The sequence below is a fragment of the Peromyscus eremicus genome, chromosome 6 (assembly GCF_949786415.1).
Source record: "Peromyscus eremicus chromosome 6, PerEre_H2_v1, whole genome shotgun sequence".
In the NCBI taxonomy this organism is placed as follows: domain Eukaryota; kingdom Metazoa; phylum Chordata; class Mammalia; order Rodentia; family Cricetidae; genus Peromyscus; species Peromyscus eremicus.
The window spans coordinates 85,753,323-85,762,692 of record NC_081421.1 but is presented as its reverse complement, the minus strand read 5'-3'; positions in this window follow the sequence as shown (position 1 = coordinate 85,762,692).

The following is a 9,370-nucleotide window of genomic DNA, read 5'->3' as shown; positions in this document are numbered from 1 at the left end:
AGCAGTTCAGCTGAGATCCATTTTTGGATGAGGACACAGAAGCTTCCAGTCTGAGGAAACAGGATCAGCTGAGGAATTGGTGAGGTGAGGAAGCTGTGGCTTGTTCTGCTTCTCTGATGTTCTGGCGTTCACCCCAATACCGGGCTCCATTTAAGATTCCTGCTACAGCTGGTGCCATCACCGATATGCCCTTGAGAATTATAGCTTCTTCCCTTGTATTTATGGCATTGTAGAATGGGCAGAATAAAAGAATTCAATAAGAATTAGAAATAGAGGTGAACCCTAGGAAATGCGGATAATGTTTAGCTGGTCAAGTAGTTAAAGAACCTTTAATAGAGAACAAGAAGGAAAATCTTGAGATCTGATGCAGACAGTAGACAAATATAGAAGTTTCTCAATGAGTCACTAAAGAAGATTAAAGTTTAGCTGTACACATGACCTGGATCAGAGTGAACTGGTTAGCTGGATAAAAAGAGAGATGGTATTCAGTAAAATGGACGAGAAGATTTTTAATAAAAATTGAAAACAATTCTCTCTCAGGTAAATAATAAGTATATTCTTTGTATGTTCAGTTATCAAAAAATTTAATTGTTTTGTTTTGAAGTTACATGTGCATTATTAGTGTATTGCATTATTATTATATCATCCACTCAGAAGATAACTCTTAAAAGCTCTTTTTTTGTTTGTTTTTGTTTTGTTTTGTTTTGTTTTTTTGGTTTTTGGAGACAGGGTTTCTCTGTGAAGCTTTGCGCCTTTCCTAGGACTCACTTGGTAGCCCAGGCTGGCCTCGAACTCACAGAGATCCACCTGGCTCTGCCTCCCGAGTGCTGGGATTAAAGGCGTGCGTCACCACCGCCCGGCTTTGTTTGTTTGTTTTTTGAGACAGGGTTTCTCTATGTAGCTTTGTGCCTTTCCTGGAACTCGCTTTGTAGACCAGGCTGGCCTCAAATTTACAGAGATCCACCTGCCTCTGCCTCCTGAGTGCTGGGATTAAAGGCGTGCGCCACCACCGCCCAGCAAAAGCTGCCTTTTAATTGGACAAGGGAAATAGGTTTTTAATGGGACATTTGTTAACAAGTTTTTTTTTTTTTTTTTTTTTTTTTTTTTTTTGCTTTTTGCTTTTAAGATTGGCAAAGAAATTGGTTTGGTAATGGGGCTGATAAAGGAAGAAACATTGTAGAAAGGAAAGGACTGTTTCTGAATTGTAGATCTTGCATATAAGTAGAAAGGATAGTTTTAAAGAGGAACACAAGTAGCTCATTAATACTAATGCTGTGAAAGACAAATTTTCAGCCTAGATATTTTTAGGAAATATTAGGAAAGAAGGAAAGATTTATTTTATCTTAAAGTTTCAGAGTTTAGTCTGTAGTTTCTGACTCCCATTATTTCTGGAGCTATGGTGAGACAATACAACATGGTTGAGGGCCATTTAGAACAGAGTTGCTACATCGCAGCAGACAGGAACCTTAAAGAGACAAACTTGAAAGGGACATGACAAGACACAGCTCTTAAGAAAAACCCACAGTGACCAATATTTTCCATGTAAGTTCCTTCTAAGAATTTACAGTACCTCTCAAAATAGTGCATTGAGTGTTGAAGTTCTGCCTAAGTGCTATCCTTAAATACAGGTTCAGGATGTGAATTTAATCAAAGGTGAGATTTTCCTAAATGAATATAACAAAAACTGAAGAAGAACCAGGGTTTTGAACATAGGAAGGATAATCTAAGGAATAAAGTGAAAAAGAGATTGAGATAGGCTGGGTGGTGACATAGGCCTTTAATCCCAGCACTCCTGAGACAGAGGCAAGTGGATCTCTGTGTTTGAGAACACTGGTCTACAAATTGAGTTCCAGGACAGCCAGAGCTACACAGATAAACTCTGTCTCAAAATGCAAAAGCAAAACACACATAAAAAGAAGAGATTGAGACTGTAGAAAATACCATAATTATATACAGGTTAATGGTACAGCTGAAGATGGCTTAGGGTTCTCTCCTAGAAGTTGGACTTGGAAATAAAGGAGATACAAGTAGGAATAGAATAAATAAAATTAGGAGTTTTTAAAATAAGCTTAATTTTGTGTTCATGTCCTACAATGGTAATACGAAGTTTCAGTCTTAAATAATACAAACATTATAATTGTGTTTGGTTTTGTTATTTTTTTTGTTTTGTTTTTCTGTTTGTTTGAAACAGGGTCTTATAGTGGGACCTAGGCTTGCCTTGAGGTTATAGCCCTTTATCTCAGCCTCCAATGTGGAGATCTCAAGCATATGCCACCTGTCCTGGAGGTAGTAGCATCAGGAATAAAATGCATTGAATTTAAATACTACATTATAGCCTAAATTATAACATGAGGAGAATTATTTTATTCTGTGCCTCATTTCTATAGGGATAATAGTATCTACAGTGTTAGTCCATAAGTTAGTATAAAATGTAAACATAAAACGGTAAGATTTAAGTAAGAGATTTTAGTTATGTTATCAACTTATTAATCTGTTCTCCGTGGCTATAAGGAAATATCTGAGATTGAATAAAGTTTCTTTAGCTCATATCTCTGAGGGGCCAGGATTGGCTTTGACTTCCACTGGATTCTGATGGGGTTCCATAGTAAAATGGCATCACCATCATTGGAATGCGTGGTTAGAGGGACAAATTGCAGTAAAGCAGAAGAGCAGAGAATGGATTTTGAAGGAGTGCTCTTGCCCTTTTATAGCAATTATTTTGGGGGAACTAACTGGGGTTCCATGAGAAATATTCAATCCTTTCTGAGGATATATTCTTAGAGACCCAACCACCTAGCACCATGCTCCATCTCATAAAAGATTCTATCACTTTAACATTATCACACCAAAGAATAAGCCACTAATGTTAACCTCTTACAGGAAGAACTAAAACATGTCAAAACTAGTATCAAACTAACTCAGTTGTAAATTGGGTAGAGATCACAAAGTGTTTGAAAATTCCTTAGTCATCCTTCCAATTTAATTATCTCTGAGATGCCCTCTATGTTTTTTTTTTAACCTCCCTTTCCTCATCTAGAGCTTTGAGTTATTTGACAAGTTTAAGAAAGCATGTATGCAGGTGTTAGGGTTCTAAAACTGTGAAGAGAAACCATGACCATGGCAATACTTACAAAGGAAAACATTTAATTGGGGCTAGCTTATCAGTTCAGAGGTTTAGTCCTCTGAAGCTTGGTGGGAAGCATGGTTTTATGCAGACAGACATGGTGCTTGCTGGAGAAGGAGCTGAGAGTTTTACATTTGGACTGGCAGGCAGCAGAAAAAGTGACCCACTGGGCCTGGCTTGAGCATTTGGAACCTCAACGCCTACCCCCAGTGACACACTTTCTCCAACAAGGCTACACCTGCAATAAGGCCACAAGTCAAGGGTTGCCTTCCATTGTGCTATGAGTCATCCACAGTTCATTGTCATTATCTGTGAACTAAAACTAGAGTTGTCACAGAGGAGAAGTAATGAGAATGTAATTTGAATCTGTAGAAAAGGAATGTAGACGAATTTCTAAATAGTCTTATTAAATAAGAAACACCCAAGCCAAAACAGAGGTAATAGCCTAAGAGATCAGAGCCAATAGCCACGACTAGCCTTAGCTTTCCACCATATAGTAGCTTCCACAGAGCAAGCTTCCTCCTGTCTAAACTGAGCTTTTATTGCCTTCCTGTTCTGCCTTTTCATTGGCTCTAAGCCCAGCCACATGACTTCCTCATCACTGCCTGTCTGTACAGACCTCCAGGCCTCTGGTTGGTACTGGGATTAAAGGCTTATGTCACCACGTTTGACTGTGTCCTTGACCACACAGAGACTCTGCTTGCCATGTGATTGGATTAAGGGCATGGGCTACCACCACCTGACTTGTTTATGGCTAGCTTTGTCCTCTGATCTCCAGGCAACTTTATTTATTAACATATAAATAAAATGTCACCACAAATGAATACTCTGTTACTTTAACCAAGTCCCTTACTATTTAGTGGAAGAATTAGGCATAACTAGTTAAATGGAGGTCAGATAATGACACTACAGAGAGGAAGTTTTCTCTTGAATACATGACAAGGGGAATTTGTTCTACACAGGGAAAGTATAGCACTGAAAAGTCAGCAGAAGACTGCATAGGAAGTGTCTGAAAGCATATGGCTTACCTTGGTGTTCATTGTATAAAGCTCAATTGCATATCTTTTCCCATTTATACCACACATGGCCTGGTGGCCAGGCTGCTGTGTGATGATCTGGTCAGGATTAAAGGTTAAGGGAACAGTCACTCCCACAAGAATGTAAATTTACTGTCTCTAGTGGAATTGCATAATCCTAATTAAGTTATTTTCACACAAATTAGCCTGGAAGTTGCTTTTTCTTGGAAAGTTTTGTAAAGGAAACACTTAAGAAACTTAAGATCAAAAGATATTAATGCATCTTAAAAAAGAAAGGGATGGTTTTTACCAGATCTTTGAAAATTTAAAGGCTAGAAGAAACTGAGGACTTGCATGTGATATTCTAGAACTTAGAAAAAGATTGCTATGCAAGATGCTACCTTACTGTGGGGGACCATCCCTCACCCCCACATTTCCCCAGAGTACTCGTGAGTAGGAGCAGCAGGAAATATTAGAAGGATAGAGGGGAGAGAAACAGAAAATGCAGGCTAGCCTCGAGAGGGCCTGGATCCGAATCCATTGGGCCCCAACTGTCTCTGCCCTAGGGTATTTATAGGAATGCCAAGGGGTGGAGCAAAGGACCTCCACCCAGCACAGCCAAGTGCAGACCATCTCAGACACCTGCACTCAGGCCCTTGGACCAATCATCCTCTCTATGCAGACCTGCCGGGTAAAGCCACTAGGAAACCCAAATGGGCTCCATCACCGTACATTGCTCACATTAATAGAATCAACTAATACAGCATTATATATGACATGTGGAAATGATTCTATCAACTTTGTAAGATACAATCTTTTAATTTTTACATTTAGATTGTGAGAGTGTGGTATGTATCTATGTGGGTATGTGGGTGCACACCTCTTTGCTACCATGTTGGTACCAGAGTTCAAATTCAGCTTTTTGGGCTTTGAAGAAATCACTCTTACTGAACCATTTCTCTGGTTTCCTAGTAGAAAGTTTGAGGGTCAGTGAGCAATTCTGTGAATAGTTTATTTTTTCCTTAAAAGAAACAGGGAACTAAAATTGCTAACAGCATGTACCCTGTTACCTCAGTACTCTAGAAATAGAGGCAAGAGGATCTTGAAGTCCTGGCCAACCTTAGCTAAATTTTACTAAATAACTCATGAAATTTCCACGACAAAATATTCCAAACACAATATACTGTATGTCTGTTTCTATACTGTGCATGCTCTGTCCATGCACAGATTTTTCTCCCTCTGCACTCTGGGACAAAACACATGTAAGAAAAACTAAACAAGTTTACAATCTAAAAAAGATCATGTAATGTATATTCTTCTATTATAACTGAAAGCTTCAACAACATAAAAATTTGAAAATTCTTAAAATTTTTGAATATTAACATTACTCAACATGGGTCAAAGCAAGATTCTCTGAGGAAATCAAGTGTTTTAATAGATTGGAAATGAGAAACTTAATTATGAGATACAATTAAAGAAAGGAGTGTATAAAGGTTACTGATTTTAGAAGGGAAGGCTAATTTAATAGCTTTGTACTTTCAGAAGCTTTTAGATGGACTAAACAGGTAGAAGAAAACAATAGAATTTAAAAATGAATCCACAAACCTGGTTCAGAGAAAAGATTCATGCAATTAATCTTCTGTCCTACCCACACTGCTGAGACAAAAGACCAGTAACCAACATAGTATCATTAAATCTCTCAAATATTCACCAAATTGTGAAAACCTAACATTTTAAACATCTCCTTAAATTTAGTGAAGACACATGCATAACTTAACAGGTATATATTATGTAATGATAATAATAAAGGCAACTTAAGAGTGGGAGGAGGACATTGGAGGGTAGCTAGAATGGATGAGAGTGGGGGGAAGGGGATGTAATTTTTTTGTGGCCATCAGTTCTGCCATGTATTTATTTTGGGAGATGCAGGACTCGTTCAGCATCTACTACTACCAATTGCCAATTCAGTAGGCATAAAGTAGTGTCTTGGTGTTTTTTTTTAAGTATATCTGTGCACAAAATAGAATATTTGAACACCATTTAAAAACTATATATTGTTCACACAGAAACATTCAAGATGTGTCTATTGTAGAATGGAAAACTGAAAATTAAAAACAAAAGATAAAATCACTGACTACAGTTAAGCAACGAATTCATATACCACCACTTGTTGGATTCATTTAAGGGATGGATTTCAGACAACATTTTGCATTGCAAAAGCACTTAATAAAGAGACAATTGATAGAGAAACATTTTTGTAAAGCATATCTTGATGACAGTTGTATCTAAAACACATAAAGGAATCAAAATAGGAAAGAGCAGAAAATGGGCAACATACAAAAATGAGGAACAAATTTGAATAGACACTTAATTTAAGGACTAATGGGTACAACTTAGCACCAAATTGTTAACATTACATGCAATTGAGAAATAACTATAAAGACAACAAGCTTAAAATTTATTGTGACGGCATTTTAAAAAAACAATGTGAAGGCAGACTCTAGGATACACAGGGCACAACTAGTCAGAATTCAAAAGTAGATGAACAAGTTGAGTACAAAATGATGTGAGAGTTTAGGATACCGTAACTTCATTCTGTATTGTGGTTCTATTTAAAAAGGTACTTTCTCAAAACTATAGATCTATACATCAGACAATAGATTTTACTGTATGTGAAATTTTCATAATAAAGTATTTGTCCTGTTTATGCCCGTTGTGATTTGTGTATATCCTTGTGACAAGTAGTATAGAATTTCTCATGATAAGCTTTGATTCACCTTGAGTGTCTTTGTTATTAGATACCAAGCTATTAGCAAACATTAAACATGTCATTTTCTCCCTTAAAGTAATTTCCTTTAAGAATGCCTTTCAAGGATTTTTCTAAATCTGATCTATTTTATGTATGAAGTGTCTTCAGTTTGGGTGGAGAGCCAGGCTCATCACTGATTTTTATTTCTGTAAGCCCATTTGAGGATATTCGTTGTTACTATTGCTATTAATTGGAACATTTTACCTGTATCTGCAGCTATTAATGCAATTTTTGGTCTTAATTCTTGCCTTTCATACATCTCTGAACCTTGATTTCCATGTTAACAGTATAACACCAACTTATCAGTTCTGTTTAGCAGAAATGTCCACATAAACATTTAAAACTTGTTACTACTGCTACTTACTACATGACATATATATTATGTCTGTGAGTGTCTGTGTGTGACAAACTTTACAAAGTAATTATATATTATAGAAAATATGTCATTTCTGGGAACATTGAAAGCAGTGTCCCACTGTAAATTCAGGAAAAGCAAGCAGTTATGTTGCTAAAGGGGTTTACCAAAAAGAATCACTATTATTTCTCTAATATTCCCCAACTGCTAAGCTTCACAGAAGATTTTGTACTGACCCAAAATCTATAAGGAATGACAGAAAAATCCATCTGGCTTCCTTCTACAAGAACCACAGCTTTAAAGATAGGCACCGCCTTTGAGTAAAAGGATGGATGATAGTACTCTAATCAAATGGGACTGGGAAGCAAGTGGGTGTTGTTACCCTAATATCTGGGGAAAAAAAGAGACATCAAACTAAAACTAATCAGAAAAGAGAAAGAGGGACACTTCAGTCTAATTAAGGGAACAGTTAATTGAGACGATACTACTGTCCTAAACATATTTGCATCAAACTCTGGGTTGCCCAGTTTCGTTAAAAATATACAACTGGATGGAAAGACAGATTAATATCAACCCATTAATAGCAGGTGATTTCAATTACCTACTTTGTCCAATAGGTAGGTCATGTGAATAAATATATCAGTTAATTGATAAAAGTCAAGTGGACTTAACAGATATCTACAAAATATTCTACCCAGCAACACATAGAAGCTTTTCTAAAATATTCTACATCCTGGGACACAAATTGCTACAAATTCAAAGAGCTTGAAATGATTCCTTGTAACTCATCTGGCCACTGTGCAATTAAACAAATTGACACCAAACAAATCTGTAGTAAATACACTAGTGGAGATTACAGAAATCATTATGGAATGATGAGTGTAAAACAAGAAATCCAGAAAGCAAAGATTTCCTGGAACTAAATGAAAACATAACAGAACACATTGAAAGCAGTCTTACGAGGGAAATTTATAGCTCTATGTGTTTACATTAAGAAATTAGGAAATTTGGGCCGGGCGGTGGTGGCGCACGCCTTTAATCCCAGCACTCGGGAGGCAGAGCCAGGAGGATCTCTGTGAGTTCGAGGCCACCCTGGGCTACCAAGCAAGTTCCAGGAAAGGCGCAAAGCTACACAGAGAAACCCTGTCTCAAAAAAAAAAAAAAAAAAAAAAAAAAAAAAAAAAAAAAAATTAGGAAATTTGTTAATACATGATGTAGAACTAAAAAAAAATTTGAAAAAACAATTACAACTCAAGTCCAAATCCAGTTGATGACAAGAAATATTAAAAATCAGAGCAGAAGTCAGAGAAATTGAAAAAAAGAAAACAATACAAAGATTCAATGAACCTAAGATGTGGTTCTTTGAGAGGATAAACAAAATTTACAGACCCTTGGCACAACTAACCAAAAGAAAAAGAGGACACTAAATACAGATTAAAAATGAATAATTATTACAACAGATACCAAAGAAATTCAGAATATTACAAGGCAGTGTTTTAAAAACCTGTTCTCCATTAAACTGAGGGTGGTGAAATGGGTGAATTTCTAGATTCAGTGAAATGACCAAGATTAAACTGAGATGAAGTCAACAGCCTAAACATATCTTTAATAAATGAGATTGAGACAGTTATAAAAAGCCTTTCGGCTAAAAATATCCAGGGTCAGATAGATTTACAACAGAATTCCACCATATTTTTAAGGAAGATCTACAGCAGTCCTTTGTAGACTATACAAAGAAACCAGAAAAAGTACTCCCAAACTCCTTCTAAAATGCCAGTATCACCTTGATACCAGGCCAATATCCCTAAGGACTATAGACTCAAAAATGCTCAATAAAGTACATGTAACAATACAGACATGCCTGCAAAAGTTTATACACTATGACCAAGTTGGTTTTATCCTTATAGGGATGACTCAAGTCAATAATGTAGTAAACCATGTAAATGGAATTAAGACAAAAATCAGACGATCATAAGCACACACACATAAAGCTTATGACAAAATTCAGTGGGCTTTCATGATAAAAAAAATCCTAGAGAATGTAAAACTGGATGGAATATACCTCA